The sequence below is a fragment of the Triticum aestivum genome, chromosome 6B (genome assembly GCF_018294505.1).
Source record: "Triticum aestivum cultivar Chinese Spring chromosome 6B, IWGSC CS RefSeq v2.1, whole genome shotgun sequence".
In the NCBI taxonomy this organism is placed as follows: domain Eukaryota; kingdom Viridiplantae; phylum Streptophyta; class Magnoliopsida; order Poales; family Poaceae; genus Triticum; species Triticum aestivum.
Window position 1 is genome coordinate 345492253 of NC_057810.1, and position 21794 is coordinate 345514046.

Genomic DNA, 21794 nt, shown 5'->3' on the forward strand with positions numbered 1-21794 from the left:
CCAGAACAAAAATACTTCACACACTTTTGTGTTTTGTCTAATTGCAGGTGTATGGGACATTTGTACAATCCACATATGAAGATAAGGAAGAAAGAGATGTTTATTTGCTGTCCAAAAAGTTCTCTCACGTCACTTTTGGTCCAAGAGAAGATAGAGTCCAAGTCTCTCACGTTCTGGATTCAGATTCGGACTGCACAGACATACCTGACTCAAAACGCACACAAGTTTTTCATACGGACTCCGAATTGGGTGATTCTTTTTTTGTTGGAAACTAGATTTCGTGCACGTTCCAACCCAATTGGAATCACCTTCAAATTCGTCCGGAGCGTTGAGTTGTGGACGAAACAATCTGATGCTGCAGCAGAATCCGAGTCAAACTACAAGTCCAAAGGTGTTACATCACCTCCACTTGGGCCCATTGGCCTTGTACGACCTAGATTTAGTTTTAGGCTGCCTTGGGACGTCCTCCCACCTCCTTGGCCGCCACCCCTTGCTCCTATATAAGTAGATCCATCTAGTAGCTTTTCCTTGGGATTTGTTTAGTTAAAAGTTAGCCAACGCAACTTCGTGTACTTCGTTTGTGTCCAACGACCAGACCAAGACCACTTAAGGATCCCCACCATTATCAATACCTCATATATATTTGCAATATTCAGATTGCTTTATCATATTCTTGCTCGTTCTTCGATTGCTTGCAGGAATAGACCTTCGTGGTCAGGCTGACCGTGCTTCCGGCATCGTCAGTAACCTCAGAAGATTGGTTTAGCGATTGCTAAGGCGCAACGTCGTGCACGTTTGTAGTCGGATCGTCAAAGTCGTCTCCACCAAATCGATAGTTATCATCTCATCGAAAGATCAGGACACCCTCGCCTCTATCATAGCCACCACAATAGAGGGCAGAGAGTTCTCATCATATCTAGAGGCGATCGAACTCACCCAAGTAGTTCACCGGACCAACCCAAGAACACCTCTTGCGAGGCTGTTCTTCCTATGTACTATACATCATCAGCCCCAGAGGCACTCAACCACACCACACACTGGATTGGGGTATTACACCACAACGATGGCCTGAACCAGTATAAACCTTGTGTCCCTCGTGTTGTTCATCGTGTAGCTTAGATTCATAGTGAGGCGTTGGGACGTGGATTGGTAGGGGAAAGATCTTCGCGCGCACCCCAGAGTTCGAACCTTAAGGGTTTTGCCGGAACCCGATATCCGACAATTGTACATGTGGCAAAATCCGGTGGGGGCTACAAGATGGTGCGAGGGGCCAAGTGGAGGGAGACTATGAAGGAGTGCACAAGTGTGAGATCGGTATTTAAAGAGAGGGGGCAAGAACGTGCACTGTTGCGCGAAGTGGCGGAGCCATCAAAAAATAAATGAGCTAGGGGGCCAAGCATTGCTAATCCTTTACAAGGAGGGCCAATTCATCAATGTAAACCATTTTACTAGCAATTGTCTAATGATCACATTCATATTAGCCTCGATATATAGTGATGTTAGGGGGTAGGGCCCTTGCTGCCCCTGTCTTTGCCACAGTGCGCGCGTCTGAGAGATGAAGCGGAAGGCATGGATGATGAGAGGGGGCGTTGGATATACAATTAATGTGGGTGTATTAGCTATGTAATCCTATATAGGGAGGTATAGATTGATCGATGTGGATGTTGGAAAGAGGGTGATACCTCACTAGATATATAGATTGATCGGTTTGTGTGGAAAACTGTGAAAGACCTAGCTATATATACACTCATAGAGAAGAACATTGATCATTGTGCATGCACGTGAGAGATAAAGAATGCCCGATATGATGGAGAAGGGGAGGTATGTGTGTGTGCCTGGATGGGAGACCGACCTGAAGAAAAAGATTGCATGTGTGCGATGGATAATGCCGACTGGTAGTGTGTGTGTGCATGCATGCACGAGAGAAAGTTAGTGGTACAATTATAAAGAGAAGACGACTGTGTGGGTGTAAAAGACTAGGTGAGGTCATAATCAATGTAAAGTTGAATTCAAATATTTGAATAAGAGATCATGATGTTTGAAACCCATGCATGCATGAATATAACTGAGATATGTGCAGCGTGGTTTGGAAACGAGCATGTTGTACTGTATACACATTGAACAAGGTCCGACTGATTTGAACTTGAGATACCGATGGCAGACATCGTTGGCCACATTGCATTCGTGCATGGACACACTATTCTAATTGGAAATGATGGGTGGCTTTCGCATCACATATCTATATCTATACCCCCATATATATATATTATATTATATATTTTTTATATAGTGTGTGGATAACTTTAACTTTGAAAGATGGTCGTTGGATGAGGCCAATCCGATGGTGCAGAGATGGCAAATTTTAGCACTATTGGCCATTGGATATCATCTAGATTCCACCAGATTTTGCCACATGTACAATCTAGAAGACCAATGGTTGAACTTAAGCATAATGCACAAACCTCAAAACACAAGCACTTCTTCTTTGTTCTAGAATCTTCCGTATCAGAATTGCCCAAATGTTTTCCTACATGATTTGCCATTATTTGTTTTTACTTTATGCCTTACAACGCACAATTCCATGAATCTTAAATAGATTAGCTTCTTTTAAAAACTAGATGATTTCGAATGAAATGAATTATAAGAATTAAATGAACATCTACATCATGCATATATGACTCAAAGCTTACATGCTATAATGTGGTATTTATTCATAATTTGGTTGCCAAATCTCATGCGTGCAACGCACGTGTACCTTACTAGTCTAAATGGTGTTTATGTGTGTGTTGCGCGTGTTAAACACATTTTACGTAGTATATCATACATGGTTTAGATTCCAAACATCTAGCTAGAGCATACATGTACTATGAGTTGAATTCAACATAAAATAGATACATATATTTGAACTTGAGATCGTATGTACATGTAGTTTGTATTTATAGGAATTTAATTCTCCTATATTCATGTCATGTGTTGTGAAGGTAATATTTAGATGGTTGTATAACTAAACCGAGTACAATCCCATTCAAATAGGGAAAACATACTCAAATTTAGTCCATATGCTAGACAACACACATTGTTTCTTTATTGTTGAGGGAAGTGCAAATTACTTTGGTACTGTACATGTTATGTTTGTTGTCCCAATTTGTTTAGTTTTTCTATTGTATTTGAATGCATTTCTAGTAATATAGTAAAATGGGACATGGCTCTCTGTAGTGATGAGGTGCGAATTGTCGTTTTTTTGGGTACATGTTCAGCTTGTTCTCCAAAAATTTCAAACCGCGCCTTGTTATGCCGAAATTGCAAGCTAGCATCTTTCTCTATCGTGCTGCGAAACTCCGGCCTCTTCAACCCGCGCCTTGTTACCCCGAAATATTTAAGATATATCTTTGTCTCGTTGTGCTCCGGCAACTCCCTCCATATCAACCCACACGTTGCTATTCCAAAATTACAACCCGCGCGAAAGCTCCCACCTCATGTGAAATCCCGGCACGCGACATGCCCGTGATACCCCTGAACCGAAAGAACTACATAGCTCAAATCGGTGGGGGTACTTTCGTAACTTACCCCACATTTCGGACAAGCGCGTCCCTAAGCCATGGTTACCCACTCCCATCCCATCCGCCCACCCATTCATATACCGAGGCCGCGAAAACAAACGAAGCCCCACACCCTCCTCCGTCCGCCACCCAACCGGAGCCTCTTCCCTAAGGACATCGTCCACAACAACACCTCGACGTCCCTCATCCACCATACCGGATGAGGATTCGTCGTCGATCTCCTCGTCCCGCCAGTTCAGCCACCCCATCCTCCACCTCCAAAGAGCTTCCCCGATGTTCCCCTCGTCCTTCGTGCCACCTCCATTCCCACACCACTGTCTTCACCTACACCACTGGAAGAGCAGCATCATCACCATTTCCTCGGATGAAGCCGTGGCTTAATCGGTGCCACCAAAAAGGTTGTACACTAATTGCCACATTTTCTTCTTCATTCGATCTCACAGTGCTGTCAGCGCTCGGTCCCGAGCCGACACGGCACGGCTCCATCCACGGCGGCGTCACCGGCCACTTCCTCCATGGCATCGCTCCCTTAGCGGCGACGTCCACATCAGTAGGAGCTGCTGCTGCTTTAGCTCTCGCTCGCGCTACTGCTCTACTCTTGCTCTCGGTCCCCTACCTGGTCTGCTCTTGCTATAGCTCTTGCTCTTGCTCGCACTACTGCTCTCGCTCTTGCTCTTGCTTGTGATGCTGCTCCAATTTAGCTACACTTTAGTCGACTGAATCGACTTTTGGGTCAGTCGATTTTCAGGGGGTGGGGGGCCTCGCTGGAGTTAAGGAAGAACTAGCCACAGCGGGGAGGGGGGCTCGCTGGAGAGGTACCCCACTATCTATCTTAGGGTTCAGGGTGGGGGCGGTGGTCGCCGGCGGTGGTGGGGCGGTGGCGTGGGGATCACTGGAGAAAAAGATCAGCACGGGGGGGGGGGGGGGCTAGATGTATGGCCTGGGTGGCGGCGGACCGGCGGTGGGGAGTGGTTTCAGGGCGGGCGGCGCATTGCCGGCCGTGGGTGGGGGCGGCTATTTGGCCGGTGGTGGTTGGCAGCTCATGGGGGTGGAGGTTGAAGATGAACTACAGGCCCTTGATTTTGTATCCAACGGCTGGAAAATCGACTGACCAGAGATGAAAAAGTCAGCCGACTGACGTGTAGCATCACTTGATGCTGCTACACTACCAGCTGCCACAGCTCTCGCACGCACTGCTGCTGCTGATGCTACTACTTTTCTGCTACTAGTGCGTTCAGTTTCGACAGTACAATTTAGTTTCGACAGCAAAATTTAGTTTCGACAGTTAAGTTCAGTTTTGACAGTTAAATTCAGTTTCGACAGTCAAGTTTAGAGATGAACGGCTAATGTATTTTACATCTAGCACTTTGTGGTTATGTATTTTACGTCATCTATTGGAGGATGCTATTAGAATTTCTCTTACGTTAACGTTGTCTCTCATGTCCTGCTTCAGCCTCGGCGTCGTACAAACTGCTCCAACGACAAAACCCTCCATCACAACGGAGCAGTACCCTGGGCTCCATCTCCAGACGCATAAGATCTTCTTCCCCTCCTCCGACAGCCAAGTCAGTTGGAGCATCCTCACCGACCAACCCAATCACGCTGAGATCGACATGGCTTCGCCAAAGAGGTTGTACACTTGTTGCATCTCTTTTTTACTCTACATGTTATATATATTGTCCACTGAGCACACGTACTAATGTGAAATACGGTTATTTTATCCTACTATATGACAAGCAGTGAGGTACCAGGAAACTTAGCTATCCGTGATGGACTCTCTTGAACGCCATCATTATTTATCTATGTGTGTTTGAGTTGTGCATTTGTCGATGGTCCTGGGAGTTGAGCTAGTAGGGCAGTGGCCTGGGTCCAAAGTAATAGAAATAGCACAAAATCATTTTTTAGTGTAGGCTTTTCCTTTCTCAGGCCTACCTACTAGAATCGCCAGTGCTTGAAAGTAAAAGTGAAGGAAAAACATAGGAATTGGAAAGCTTCCTATGGTACTACTATTCATGAATTTGGTTCAAAGGAATGGAGCAAATGAAAACTGTAGGATTTGTTCCTTTAGTGTCTCCTTGAAAGAAAAACTGTAGGAACTTTAATTTCCACTTGTCCTCCTTTTCAAATTCCTATTCATGAAGCAGAAGACTAAGAGATAGTAGCATAATAGCATTATAATCGTGCATTTTCTTGTGGTTTGACTTAATCTCACCATGCTTCTTTGCATCCTGTGATCTTCCAATTCTTGTGAATCAAACACCCAGATTGGCAGAAATCATGTGTTTTTAAATTCTCTGTTTTGCACGTGCATTCCTATCCTATTCCTGTCTATTTCCTATCCCTGCATTGTTAGAATCCTCAAATTCAAACAATGCCTTAAACAATTACTTCTGTTATAGATATGTGTCAAAGGAAACCTTGTGTGGTTTGTCCTACTCCTGTTGCGCCATGTTCCACCATAGCTCAGCTGCTCCAATGACGGAAGGGTTCACCACTGCAGGGATCCGCCCTCCAGACTGTCTTTCGCCACCTCAGATCTTCTTCCCCGCCGCCGGCAGCCACGACAACTGCATTACCATCATCAACTGGGCAGATGAACTTGAGGACTACATGGGTCCGCAAGAGAGGTCGCACTCTTCCATGTCTGCTTACGTTATGCATCACCTATTAGACTCTGAGTCAGGTCCAAACTAATGTTGAAACTTGAGTTTTTAAATGGTTGTGGGGTACATATTGGGGAAGCAGTTAGTACTATTTGTCTACAATCTAGTTAATCTTGGGTGTCTACTATGAGTTTCATGTTGGGTGTAAAAAAACATTAAAGGAGCCATTATCGGTATTTTTAACTAAAGCTATTGTCTGCCTGCTATCATTGGTTTTGGGTCTATCCATAGTTTGCTACCATCACTCTGGATTTGTGCATGCACTCCTTACATAATCTCACTATGTTTTATTCCTATGCATGCCAGTTATTACACACAATGGAACTGAACATGTAGAGCAAAAGACACGAGCATTGCGTGGCAATAGAATTTCATGTAGACGTTGCTCCATGGTGGGTGCAAAGGCAGCCCTCCTCCACCTATTTTGGATCGTAATCAAAAGGAAGATAACTATTCTAAGGAGGATTCAGAAGGAGAATACCACTCCTATTTACCCCCTGAGGTCTTCGCTCTAACTTGGCATGCTGATGTTGGTAATATCATGCATATGGTGCCTTGCATTGCTTACTATATACATCAAATATGTCATCTTCTTAGTTTAGACATGCTTTGTGTCAATGCCATCTGTTTAGTTTCTTTATCGTATATGTGAATCATGCAATGCCATCTTGTTTAGCCAGGCATCATATATGTGAATTTTGCAATGCCACCCAGGTTAGCCAGTCATCTTATATGTGAATTATATCATGCCATCATTTTTTTATTACGTGTTAAATTCGGACAATTTTAGTACATTCAATTACTCTTCCTGTACATTAGCCATTCGGCATAGTCATGGAAAATCTGGAGTTGAAACAAGGTCTTCAGAGCAAACAATGCTATCTGACGAAGCGCATGTCTTGCTGGTTACGGGTAGCTCCTCAGAGGAGGATTCTGAGAAAGATGACCAGTCCTATTTCCCCCTCCCCCCCCCCCCGAGGTGCATGCTCTAACTTGGTAGGGTTATGTTACTCATATTGCGTATGGTATCTTGCATTGCTATGTCATTTGCTTAGTTTATGCATGCTTTGTGTGAATGCCACATGTTTAGTGTCTAATTACCGTATATGTGAATTATGGAATGCCATCTTGTTGTAGGACATTATATATGTGAATTATGAATGCTATCTTGTTGCAAGGCATTATATATGTGAATTATGTAATGCCATGATATTGGCCAAGTGGCATATATGTGAATTATATCATGCCGTCCTTTTTTTGTATTTCTCATTGCATTTGTCGACAATGTTTGTATATTCAACTGCTCTTCCTGTGCATCTGCCATTTGAATTGGTGATGGAGAAATCTAGAGTGAAAACAAGATCTCCAGAGCAGACAATGCTACCCGCTAAAGCAGATATCTTGCTGGTTACAGATAGCTCTTCAGAGGAGGATTTAGAGGTAGATGACCAGTCCTATTATCCCCCTGAGGTGTATGCTCAAACTTGGCAGGGTTATATTACTAATATCATGCATATGTTTTATTGCAATGCTTAGTTTTTACATCATATACACAATATTGAATGCCATCTCCTTAGTTGACACATCATATATGCGATTGCCCTCTGCTCCCTTTCTTAGTAAATAAATCATATATTTGAATTATATCATGCCATGATGTTTACATAGATAGCATGTATATGGCATGCCAACCCATTTTCTAAACACATAATATAGTTATATCATCTCTTCCAGTTTACATAGTCATCATATTTTGAATTATGTCATTCTATCCGTGAATTATATCATGCCATCATGTTTCCATCGATGGCATGTTCGTGATTTATGGCATGCCAACCACTTTAATAGACACGTCGTATAGTTATATCATGTCATCCTGTTTACATAGTCAGCATATTTTGAAGTATGTCATTCTATCCTGTTTAGTTAGCCATCATACATGCAAAATTGTGTCATGCTATCCTATTTAATTAGCCATCATATATGTGAAATTATGTCCTGCTATTCTGTTTGGTAAGACAACATAAATGTGAATTATTTCATGCCCTATTTCCTTGCCTACTATCCATTGCACCTGTCTATCTTACAATGTCTGTACATTCAATTACTTTTCTTGTTTATCAGCCATTTCAATTGGAGGGGGTGATGGCAGTATCTGTGGGAGTAAAAACACGGTCTTCAGAAAAGATCGTGCTACCTGTCGATGCAGATAGAACCATGGTTGTACTTGCCCAAGAACCAGCCCCACCACGCATAACCCATACTCACGCAGATTGTACCCCTACCCAGTTGGACAGAGAACCAGCTGCACCCCTTCTAACCCCAACACCAGTAGATAGTAACCCAGTTCCAGTTGACACAGCACTGTCTCCACCATAGAACACCCAAACACGAGTAGTTAGTAAGGCAACTTTAGTGCCCAAAGCATGAGGACCACCACTCGGAACCCCAATTCAACGCTTAAAGCAGAAGAAGAATTGTTCTCAGGTCAGGTTCCATAGCTATGGTTCATACTAATTTGCTCTTGCATCACTGTATTTACTCATACCAACTAAATTCAAATTTGAAGGATGTAACTGAAACTCCAGTGGCACAACAGGTATGTTTTAAACCTGTTTCTTTAACGTGTTTGCTGTTGTAACTTGCCCTATGTTGATTTTAGTTTCAATTGAATAAACAATTATGTTCTCATGCCATGCACGTTACAATTGTTGTTATTGCTATGTGGTTTCCCACACTTATACTCTATCTATGCTGCTTTGTCTTAAATAGATATGATTCGAACTGTATCTATCTTGATTTGGCAACATAAACTAGAATGATATAGACCATAAAGTGGCCATACTACATAGATATATGTTTGTTTCATGTTGTTATCCTGTCCACCTTACTACTGAACTGGTTTACCAAAATGAGTTTCATATACTACATTGTAAACTTGTGCTGTGTTTGATTGTTTCTCTTTTAGAACACGAATAAAATATTGGAGAAGAGTACCCCGTTATGCAATGGTAAAGGAAGTAATGTAGATAAGGTTCGAGATAGTGAGACATCCCTGTTGGTCTCCAAGAAAGCTGATTAAAACTATATTGGACACACTGATACAACACCAAAGTCATGTCTTGATGTAGTGTTCGAGTTACTGGCTACTACTGCTAGCACTAGCTCTTCAAACTCGTTGCCTGAATCAGTTCGGCTTCTTGAGTCTCAACTTCAAGTTGAAAGACAAAGATCAAATGTTAGGCGACATTAAGCCGAAGGACTGAGGAAGTCCCTGTAGAATTCAGATGCATAATTTCTGGTGCAACTGCAAGTGCTGGAGGATTTAAGCACCAATAAAGAGAAAGTTAATAAGCTTGGTAAGCATCTTGCCAGCATTATGGGTACCCGGGATGTTGTTTCTTGATCTCTTCTGAAGTGGTTTCAGTTCTGGACTTAATTTGCTGTGGCGTTTATTTGCATTGGTCGCCAACATTGACAACTAGTGTATATGATATGCTGCTTTGTTCCCTATATTTGCACTGGTCGCGAACCTTGATGCCAAGGGATGTAAGATGTGTAATAGCCATGATAGCCTAGCGTAAGTTGCTTGCTTATTTATTTCCTTATTTTCTTGTTTATTTGTTTGCTTGTAGTCAGTGCAGTTCTTTTTCCGTGGTTTGCTAGTGGCCGCAATAACCTATTTTTTAAAACTAGGCCGCAATAACCATGGGATACATATTTACTATAGTTACCATGGGCCTCCTACGGGCCATATAAACAATGGGCCTTCTAAGGGCCGTAGAAACAATGGGCCTTCTACGGGGCGTAGAAACAATGGGCCATCTACGGGCCGTAGACACAATGGGCCTTCTACGGGTTGTATCATCAATGGGCCTTCTACGGGCCGTATGATCGATTGGCCAAAGATGGGCCAATAACAGACCGCATTATGGCCGTAAACGGGCTAGAGTTGGAATCGTCTGTTCATGGGCCAACCATAACGGGTCGTCGTTAATCGGCCGTATTTGATGACGCTATGAAAATGGCCCAATGTATTAACGGGCCACAAACGGGCCAATTGTAACCATGGGCTGAATTTGGCCCACAAGCAGAAAATGAAAGTAACGGGCCGTAAGTAAACAAATGCTGGAAATGAGCCCAAGAATAAATGGGCCCCGAGAAGGCCGAAAGATAACATGGGTTGGAAATGGCCCAATGGAATAATTGGTGTTAATGGGTATAAAGTGATACATTGTTCACCATGGGCCAGTTTCACCACAGGTCGTTAATGGGCCAAGAGTTACAAAGGGCCTCATATGGGCCGAAAGACGTCATGGGCCGGAAGTTAAAATGGTCTGGAATCATATTGGACGGGCTAGATGACGCTACTGGGCCTAATTCGGATAGGTCGTAACGGGCCCTTGGTTAGCAGGCTGTAAATGGGCTATATGCGAACAGGTCGCTAACAGGCTTTCCGTGGACCGGCCCACCACCTTTTGACCAAGTCAAACAGGCCGGCCTTTTCACAGGAATGGGCCTCTGTTGGGTCGTGCCACATGTCAACGTATCATAGGCGCCTTCGGTCCATTGAGTGGATGACATCTATCCCAACGGTGAGCCGACACGTGTTTCCTCCAGCCAACGATGATTTTACACGTGGAAAATCCCCATCGGTCGGGGCTGTTAATGGGTTATCGGATCTAAAACCAGACCCAATAGCTGAAGAGCGAGCCGTCACGGTGGATGCCACATGTTGGTCACCCTTGACAAAAGCACTTCTATGACGTGTGATTTATCATCATGGAAGTGGACACTTCCGTGATGATAATTTTGGTAATGTCATGGAACACTTCTACTACAATACAGGTATGACTATCTTGATTCTGTGATAAAATCGTCATGGATGTACATGCATGACAGAAAATGTGACCTACTATGACAAACATGTATCATCACGGAAGTGTATTTTTTTTGTAGTGTTACCCCATGCCACAGAAGCTCCTCCTAGCACTCCTCGTTGCCTCTAGGAAGCTGTGTTACTACTTCCAAGGCCACCCCATCAAGGTCCTCTCAGCCTACCCCCTAGAGAGGGTGCTCCGGAGCCCCAACGCTACCGGAAGGGTCGCCGAATGGAATATCGAGTTGCAAGCAGTCCAGCTGGAGTTTAGCACCACCAAAGTTATCAAGGGTGCGGCCCTCACTGACTTTGTGGCTGAATGGACTAGCGCACCTAGCCTATAGGTAGGTGATGACCGCTATCTCGCTCCAGGAGACGAGGCGTCTGACGGTTGGGTCATGTACTTCAATGCCGCGTTCACGCGCCAAGGCGCGGGGCTGGGGCCATGCTCATCTCTCCTACCCAGGACAAGATCTACTACGCAGTGCAACTCTGCTTCCAGCACAGCGAGAAGGTCTCCAACAACATCACTTAGTACGAGGGTCTGATGCTGGACTCAAGGCCGCAACCACTTTGGGCGTCAGATGCCTCACCATCAGGGTGACTCCCAGCTCCTTGTCAACTTCTCCAACAAGGAGTACAAGCAAAAATATGAGCACATGGAGGCATACCTCGAAGAGGTATGTAAAATTGAGAAACAATTCTTTGGCTGGGAACTTCAGCATGTATCGCACGGCACAAACAAGGAGGCTGACAACATCGCCAAAAGGGCGTCCCAAATCCACCCCCGGGAGCCCGCCGTCTTCGAGGACCAGCTCTTCAGGCCGTCGACAGCTCCCCCCGCTGCCGGACCGGCGCTGCCTCGGGAGGATCTGCCCACGGCACCCACCTTGGGCGCCCCAGCCTGTGGCACTGATGTCTACTACACAACCTTCTTCTTGTAGATGTTGTTGGGCATGCAAGTGCACAGGTTTGTAGGACAGTAGAAAATTTCCCTCAAGTGGATGACCTAAGGTTTATCAATCCGTAGGAGGCATGGGATGAAGATGGTCTCTCTCAAACAACCCTGCAACCAAATAACAAAGAGTCTCTTGTGTCCCCAACACACCCAATACAATGATAGATTGTATAGGTGCACTAGTTCGGCGAAGAGATGGTGATACAAGTGCAATATGGATGGTAGATAAAGGTATTAGTAATCTGAAAATATAAAAACAGCAAGGTAACAAGTAATAAAAGTGAGCGTAAATGGTATTGCAATGATAGGAAACAAGGCCTAGGGTTCATACTTTCACTAGTGCAAGTTCTCTCAACAATAATAACATAGATAGATCATATAACAATCCCTCAACATGCAAAAAAGAGTCACTCCAAAGCCACTAATAGCGGAGAACAAACGAAGAGATTATGGTAGGGTACGAAACCACCTCAAAGTTATTCTTTCGGATCAATCTATTCAAGAGTTCGTACTAGAATAACACCTTAAGACACAAATCAACCAAAACCCTAATGTCACCTAGATACTCCGTTGTCACCTCAAGTATCCGTGGGCATGATTATACGATATGCATCACACAATCTCAGATTCATCTATTCAACCAACACAAAGTACTTCAAAGAGTGCCCCAAAGTTTCTACCGGAGAGTCAAGAACGTGTGCCAACCCCTATGCATAGGTTCATGGGCGGAACCCGCAAGTTGGTCACCAAAACATACATCAAGTAGCACATGTGTCACATCCTAGTTAGCCATGCATTAGAGTGTTGCATCATGTTTACTCTTTCATCAGAAACTTGAAATGGGGATCTGTGAAACCCTCAGAAGCTTTTTGAAAATGACCCAAATAAAAATTTCTCCAAAAAGGTCCAAGAAAATGCTCATGTTGCTCTCTGAAAATATTGGACAGAGATAAAAATCAAACCAATATTTTAAGAGCTCATAGGTATTTATTTTGGGCATTTGGAATTAATGCATAAATATTTGCATTGGAAATATATTAGTTATATATATTAATATATGTCCAAATATTATGCCAACTATAAAGGAGCTCTGGAATAATATATATAGCTCCTGCAAAAATTGGCATAAGTTAAATAAATGATTTAATATATTATTTAAATCAAAACAAATGTCAGAAATTAGAAAAACAGAAAATAATTAACAGGAGGAGCTTACCTGGGCTCCTCCACTGTGCGGCCCAGCCAGCTGGCTGGCCCAGCCAGCAGCCGGCCCAGCCCACCTCCCTCCTCTGTCGTCTTCGTCCCGACAGAGGGAGGGGAGTGTGGCCGGCGCGCGCGCGCGCCACCGCGCCACGCCACCTCTCTCCTTGCCTGCCTGCCCTCCCCTCCTCGCCTCGATGCCCCTGGACGACGCCACGCCTCTCCCCCTGCTCTCTCTCACTCTCCCCCGGCTCTCCCTCCTCCCCTCGCTCTCTCTCTCACACGGCCGAACACCCCCCGTCGCCGCCGTTCGCCACAGCAGCCGTCTCCGGCCACCCCTCGCTTCCCCGACTAGCTCAGAAGCTCCGCCACGACCCCCTCTTCCTCCCCACCGCTCCACGGTCCTCCAGAAGCCCTGCATCGCCGCCACGTCGCCGTTCCCCTCCTCGGGCTCCGACCACCGTCGCCGTCGATTCGCCGTCTCCAGCGCGTCCCCGAGCCCGCTTCGACGCCCACTGCAACCGCGGTGAGCTACGCCACCGTTTCCCCCTCTCCTCCCCCTCGTTCCCCCACCGTAGCCTCCTCCCCACCACGGCCGAACCTCCGCCGTCGCCGAGCTCGCCGTCGACGCAGCTCCGGTGACCATTTGGTCACCCCGGCGAGTCCAACGAGTTCGCAAGACCCCGTAGAGCATCCCTAGCGCCTCGCTTCGCTCGCCTTCGAGCTCCAACCCTGTTCCCGTGCACGACCGAACCCCGGCGGCCGCAGCCGAGCTCGCCGCCGTCGACTCCGGCCACCCCAGGCCCAGCCACGGCCACCGTTCGACGCGCGGGAGCAAGAGCTTTCCAACGAGCCCAAGCACGGCCTCTCCCGTGCCCTATAGCGCGATTCCGCATCGCGCCGCCGTCTCGGGCCTCGCCGGCGTTACGTCGCCGGTGGGTTTGACCCACTTTGACCACGGCAGGACACCCCCTGAGTCCCTGACAGGTGGGCCCAGCCCTGTAGCTAATTAGGATTAGCGCTAACCACTGTTAGTTAACCCCCTGACACTGACTAGTGGGCCCCAGCGCCACTAATTAGTAATTAGGATTAAATTAACCCTGTTTAACCCCCCTGTCACTGACGTGTGGGCCCCACACGTCAGGTTTGACTTCAGCCAGCCGCAGTTGACCACTGACGTCATGCTGACGTCATGCTGGCGCAATAATTATAATTTCTGGATTTAATTTAAATCAGGAAATTCCAGAATATTATTTAAACTTCAAAAATTCATAACTTTTATTCTGTAACTCCAAATTGGACAAATTATATATGAAAAATGATCAGAAAAATCCAATCTACCCATCTGTACTATTTTCATGCATGATCAAACAAGTTAAATTGATGTTTCAAGCAGAACAAGGAAAAGCACTTTAAAAGGCCATGTTTGAGTTTGAAATTTGAATCTATGATTCAAATTTGTTCAAACCCTTCTGGTTTTAGTTGCATTAGCCCAACACACTCATATTGCCATGTTTCATGCATGCATCATATTGTTGCACATTGTTTGGTGATGGTTGTGTATCGGTGTCCTTTGCGACAGGTTCTGCCTCCGAGGAGTACCGTGATTACCCTAACGAAGAACCGTATCAGTGCATCGAACCATCAGGCAAGCAACCAACCATTTGATCATATCGATACAATCCCATGTTCTCGCTCCTGCTCTCTTTTACTGCATTAAGACAACGCGTTTCAAACTGCTGTGTGCTACGGTAGTTGAACCCATTTCCTCTGCATGACCTGTCATTGCCACAGTAACTAGATGAAACCCACTAGCATGTGTAGGAGTTGATTGAGCCATGTGTATGTGTTGTTCCTACCTTGCTATGCCTGCTATGCTTAGAGTCGTGTCAGGTCTGGTTCATCTGGGTGATGGGCTAGAGTGAAATGTTAATGTCGGTAATGAGAGTGGTGTGGTGAACACGATTTGGTAAAGGTATCGATGAGAGGCCATGTAGGAGTACATGGTGGGTTGTTTCATTGAAGCCGACCTTAAGCACTGAGATCTGTATATGTGATTTAAGATACAGCTACTACCATGCATTGGGCCCTGAAATATGACCCCGCTCGACTTCTTATTCACCCTAGCTCTCTGTCCAGGAGTTGCAAGTAGTTTCTGGTGTTTGTAGCCTACTGGAGGCCGTGGACAGCGCTGACCGTAGGGGTGGGCTGTGATGCGGTAGGTACGTGGCCGGGTGTACCGAATACCCGTTAGGTATCTCGGGAACCCTGTTCACATCGTTCGGGGCCGTATGGGAAACCTCGGCCGGACTCCCTGCGGATGGAACCTGAATAGGCGATAAACCTGGACTAGAGGCTTAAGTGTTTAGGTAGGTCGTGGTCTACACCCACGTCGGCTTTCGCTTGAAGTCTGCCGAGCACATGTCGTGTGCAGACGCTAAGTGGTGGAAACATGTATGAAGAAGTACACCCCTGCAGGGTTAACATGATCTATTCGAATAGCCGCGTCCGCGGTAAAGGACTACTTGGTTGCCTATACAGTTCATAGACAAGTAAATGGAAACTACTAAAAGCCTCAAGATAAGTGTGAGTGCCGAGGAGGGCTCTTCCGTAGGAAGACGGAGGTGGATCCTCGGTAGTGTATTGAAGTGGTGAGTAGTGGACTCGTGTGCGCAAAACCATTTCAAGTTGGAGTATCGTAGGATAGCCTAGCCAAGAGTCAAAGCTGGCTTGCTGCAATAACTCCACCAACCCTTCTTGATAATATGCATGTATGTAGGATCTGATGTAAGTCTTGCTGAGTACCTTTGTACTCATGTTGCTATAATCTACATTTTTACAGAAGACGCTGCAACCCCTTCTGATGGGTTCTATGTAGACGTTGACATCAACGAGTAGGCTAAAGACCCAGGTGGTGACCCTGAGCTTGTGAAGGACCACGTAGTATAGAAGGCTTTCCAAGCCTCTTTTATTTTGCTAGTTGTCTGTACTCAGACAAGTTACTTCCGCTGTTGGTTTGTATGACTGTATGACTTGTATGTCGGGTCGTGAGACCCGTACCTTTGTGTATGTTATGTATGGCTCCCTGAGCCTTAAATAAAGTACTTGTGTCATAGAGTCATGTTGTGATGCTTCGTTGTATTTGCACATATCGAGCATATTGTGTGTATGATTGAAATGCTTGGTATGTGTGGGATCTGACTATCTAGTTGTTTATCTTTAGTAGCCTCTCTTACCGGGAAATGTCTCCTAGTGTTACCGCTGAGCCATGGTAGCTTGCTACTGCTCTGGAACACTTAGGCTGGCCGGCATGTGTCCTTCTTCGTTCCCGTGTCTGTCCCTTCGGGGAAATGTCACGCTTTGAGTACCGGAGTCCTGTTAGCCCGCTACAGCCCGGTTTACCGGAGTCCTGTTAGCCCAGTGCTACAGACCGGACCCACTTGCTGATGACCGACACGTTCGAAGCTGGGTCATGGATGCCTGTCCCTGTAAGTCTGTGCCACTTTGGGTTTACGACTAGTCATGTCAGCCCGGGCTCCTTATCATATGGATGCTAGCGACACTATCATATACGTGAGCCAAAAGGCGCAAACGGTCCCGGGAAAAGGTAAGACGACACCCGTGGGGATACCGTTCGTGAGGCCGCAAAGTGATATGAGGTGTTACCGGCTAGATCGATGTGACATCGAGTCGGGGTCCTGACAACATGATATCCCATTGTCACCACAGATAAACACGGCAAGACATACATCAAGTGTTCTCATAGAAGACTCAATCCGATAAGATAACTTCAACGGGGAAATCAATTCATCACAAGAGAGTAGAGGGGGAGAAACATCATAAGATCCAACTACAATAGCAAAGCTCGGGATACATCAAGATCATGCCATAGAGGGAACACGAGAGAGGACACAAGAGAGAGAGAGATCAAACACATAGCTACTGGTACATACCCTCAGCCCCGAGAGTGAACTACTCCCTCCTCGTCATGGAGAGCGCCGGGATGATGAAGATGGCCACCGGTGATGGATTCCCCCTCTGGCAGGGTGCCGAAACGGGATCTCGAGATGTTTTTGGTGGCTACAGAGGCTTGCGGCAGTGGAACTCCCGATCTATCTTGATTTCCGGTGGTTTTAGGGTACGTAGGGTTATATAGGCGAAAGAAGTCGGTCGGGAGGTGCTCGAGGGGTCCACGAGACAGGGGGCCGCGCCCTATAGGGGGGGCGCACCCCCCTATCTCCTGGGCTCCTCGAGGGTCTTATGACTTGATCTCCAAGCCTCCATGATGATATTCTTCCAAAAAAATCACGATGCCGAAGGTTTCATTCCGTTTGGACTCCGTTTGATATTCCTTTTCTTCGAAATACTAAAACAGGCAATAAAACAGCAATATGGGCTGGGCCTCTGGTTAGTAGGTTAGTCCCAAAAATAATATAAAAGTGTATAATAAAGCCCATAAACATCCAAAAATGGTAATATAATAGCATGGAACAATAAAAAATTATAGATACGTTGGAGACGTATCAAGCATCCCAAGCTTAATTCCTGCTCGTCCTCGAGTAGGTAAATGATAAAAATAGAATTTTTGATGTGGAATGCTACCTAGCATAATTCTCAATGTAATTTTCTTTATTGTGGCATGAATGTTCAGATCCAAATGATACAAAATAAAAGTTCATGTTAACATGAAAATAGTGATACTTCAAGCATACTAATCAAAGTAATCATGTCTTCTCAAAATAACATGGCCAAAGAAAGTTATCCCTACAAAATCATATAGTCTGGCTGTTGCTCTATCTTCATCACACAAAGGATTTAATCATGCACAACCCCGATGACAAGCCAAGAAATTGTTTCATACTTTAATAATCTCAAACTTTTTCAACTTTCACGCAATACATGAGCGTGAGCCATGGACACATCACTATATGTGGAATAGAATGGTGGTTGTGGAGAAGACAAAAAGGAGAAGATAGTCTCACATCAACTAGGTGTATCAACGGGCTATGGAGATTCCTATTAATAGATATCAATGTGAGTGAGTAGGGATTGCCATGCAACGGATGCACTAGAGCTATAAATATATGAAAGCTCAACAAAAGAAACTAAGTGGGTGTGCATCCAACTTGCTTGCTCACGAAGACCTAGGGCATTTTGAGGAAGCCCATCATTGGAATATACAAGCCAAGTTCTATAATGAAAAATTCCCACTAGTATATGAAAAAGACAACTTATGAGACTCACTATATGAAAAACATGGTGCTACTTTGAAGCACAATATATGAGTCTCTGTACATGAAGAACAAGGTGCTACTTTGAAGCACAAGTGTGGAAAAAGAGATAGTAACATTGCCCTTTTTATTTATTTTCTTCTTTTTTCTTTTTTTTCTTTTTCATTTTTTGGGCCTTTCTTTTTTTTGCCTTTCTTTTTTTTATGTTTTTTTTTCTTTTTTTTCTTTGGGCAATGCTCTAATAATTATGATCATCACACTTTCATTGATTACAACATATGAATTACAACTCGAAACTAGAACAAGATATGACTCTATAGGAATGCCTCCGGCGGAGTACCGAGATGGTGCAATGAATCAAGAGTGACATGTATGAAAAATAATGCATGGTGGCTTTGCCACAAATACGATGTCAACTACATGATCATGCAATGGCAATATGACAAAAGTAAAGTATGTCATGATGATGATGAACGGAATGGTGGAAAGTTGCATGGCAATATATCTCGAAATGGCTATGGAAATGCCATAATAGGTAGGTATGGTGGCTGTTTTGAGGAAGGTATATGGTGGGTGTATGGTACCGGCGAAAGTTGCGCGGCACAAGAGAGGCTAGCAATGGTGGAAGAGTGAGGTGCGTATAATCCATGGACTCAACATTAGTCAAAAGAACTCATGTACTTGTTGCAAAAATCTAGAAGTCATCAAAAACCAAAGCACTACGTGCATGCTCCTAGGGGGATAGATTGGTAGGAAAAGACCATCGCTCGTCCCCGACCGCCACTCATAAGGAAGACAATCAATAAATAAAATTGTGCTCCAACTTCATCACAAAGCGGTTCACCATACGTGCATGCTACGGGAATCACAAACCCCAACACAAGTATTTTTCATGATCACCTCAACTAGCATGACTCTAATATCACTACCTCCATATCTCAAAACAATTATCAAGCATCAAATTGATCATAGCATCCAATTCACGTTCTATGATAGTTTTTATTATACCCAACTTGGATGCTCATCATTCTAGGACCAACTTTGTAACCATAGCAAATACCATGCTGTTCTAAAAGACTCTCAAAAATATATAAGTGAAGCATGAGAGACTTGCAATTTCTACAAAATATAACCACCGCCATGCTCTAAAAGATATAAACGATGCACTATAGCAAATGACAAACTACTCCGAAAGATATAAGTAAAGATCAATGAGTAGTCGAATATTTGTGCAACTATGTGAAGACTCTCTAACATTAAAGAATTTCAGATCTTGGTATTGTATTCAAACAGCAAGCAAAACAAAATAAAATGACAATTCAAGGATAGTACAACTCATTTGAAGAAGCAAAAACTTAGGCTCAACCGATACTAACCGATAGTTGCTGAAGAAGAAAGGTGGGATGCCTAACGGGGCATCCCCAAGCTTAGATGCTTGAGACTTCTTAAAATATTATCTTGGGGTGCCTTGGGCATCCTCAAGCTTGAGCTTTTATGTCTCCTTAATTCCTCTCATATCATGGTTCCTTTTCTTATCAAAAGCTTCATCCACACCAAACTCAACAAGAACTCGTGAGATAGGTTAGTATAAACCAATGCAAAACCTTATCAATATCTACTGTACCAAATCACGAAAATTATTATTCCACATTGAATACTAAATGCCTATGCATATTTAATACTCCTATCCTCAAATAGAATCATTAAACAAGCAAACATATGCAAACAATGCAAACATAACAGCAATTTGCCAAAACAGTATAGTATGTAAAGAATGCAAGGGTATCAATACATCCCTAACTCAAAAAATTATGAAATACAATTCCCACTGTAGTAAATTTATCAAATATCATTATGCAAAAGGTTTCATCATTATATCATGCTCTTACTTTTCTAGGGAATTTTTGCAACAGCGGTAAACTTTCTGTTTTCAAACGGCAACATGTATACTAGCAAAATAAGCATGGCAAAGGCTATTCTTGACTTTTTTATTGAAACTAAAGATGCAAAAAATTATTCTAAGTAACAGCAAGCAAATACTAACAAAATAAAATGACGCTCCAAACAAAACACATATCATGTGGTGAATAAAAATATAGCCCCAAGTAAAGTTACCGATGAACGAAGACGAAAGAGGGGATGCCTTCCGGGGCATCCCCAAGCTCAGGCTCTTGGTTGTCCTTGAATATTACCTTGGGGTGCCTTGGGCATCCCCAAGCTTAGGCTGTTGCCACTCCTTATTCCATAGTCCATCGAATCCTTACCCAAAACTTGAAAACTTCACAACACAAAACTCAACAGAAAACTCATAAGCTCCGTTAGTATAAGAAAATAAAACCACCACTTAGGTACTGTAATGAACTCATTCTAAATTCATATTGGTGTAATATCTACTTTACTCCAACTTATCTATGGTTCATACCCTCCGATACTACTCATAGATTCATCAAAATAAGCAAAAAACACATAGAAAACAGAATCTGTCAAAAACAAAATAGTCTGTAGTAATCTGTATCAAACGTATACTTCTGGAACTCCAAAAATTCTACCAAATTAGGAAGTCCTAAGACATTTGTGTACCAATCCAGAGAAAAAATAAACAGATCAAAATCACGTTTCTATGAATTAAAAAAACAAATTTACTGGGTGCAAAACTTTCTGATTTTCAGCAGGATCAACACAACTATCACCGTAAGCTATCCTAAGGGTCTTACTTGGTACTTTAGTGAAACAAAAGCTATAAAACATGATTAGTACAGTAGGATAATCATGTGTAAACACAAAATAAGTAAGGATAGATATTGGGTTGTCTCCCAACAAGAGCTTTTCTTTAATGCCTTTTAGCTAGGCATGATGATGGCAATGATGCTCACATAAAAGATAAGGATTGATACATAACGGGAGCATCATGAAGCATATGACTAGCACATTTATGTCTAACCAACTTCCTATGCATAGGGATTTTGTGAGAAAACAAATTATGGGAACAATAATCAACAAGCATAGGAAAAACAAGCATAGCCTCAAGATTTTCAACACATAGAGAGGAAACTTGGCATTATTGCAATTCCTACAAGCATATATTCCTCCCTCATAGTAATTTTCAGTAGCATCATGAATGAATTCAACAATATAACCAGCACCTAAAGCATTCTTTTCATGATCTACAAGCATACAATTTTTACTACTCTCCACATAGGCAAATTTCTTCTCATTCGGAATAGTGGGAGTATCATAAGAGACTTGAACACTAAAAATTGTTTCCACATTAAAATAATAATGTTCAGAAAAAGGGTAATCATA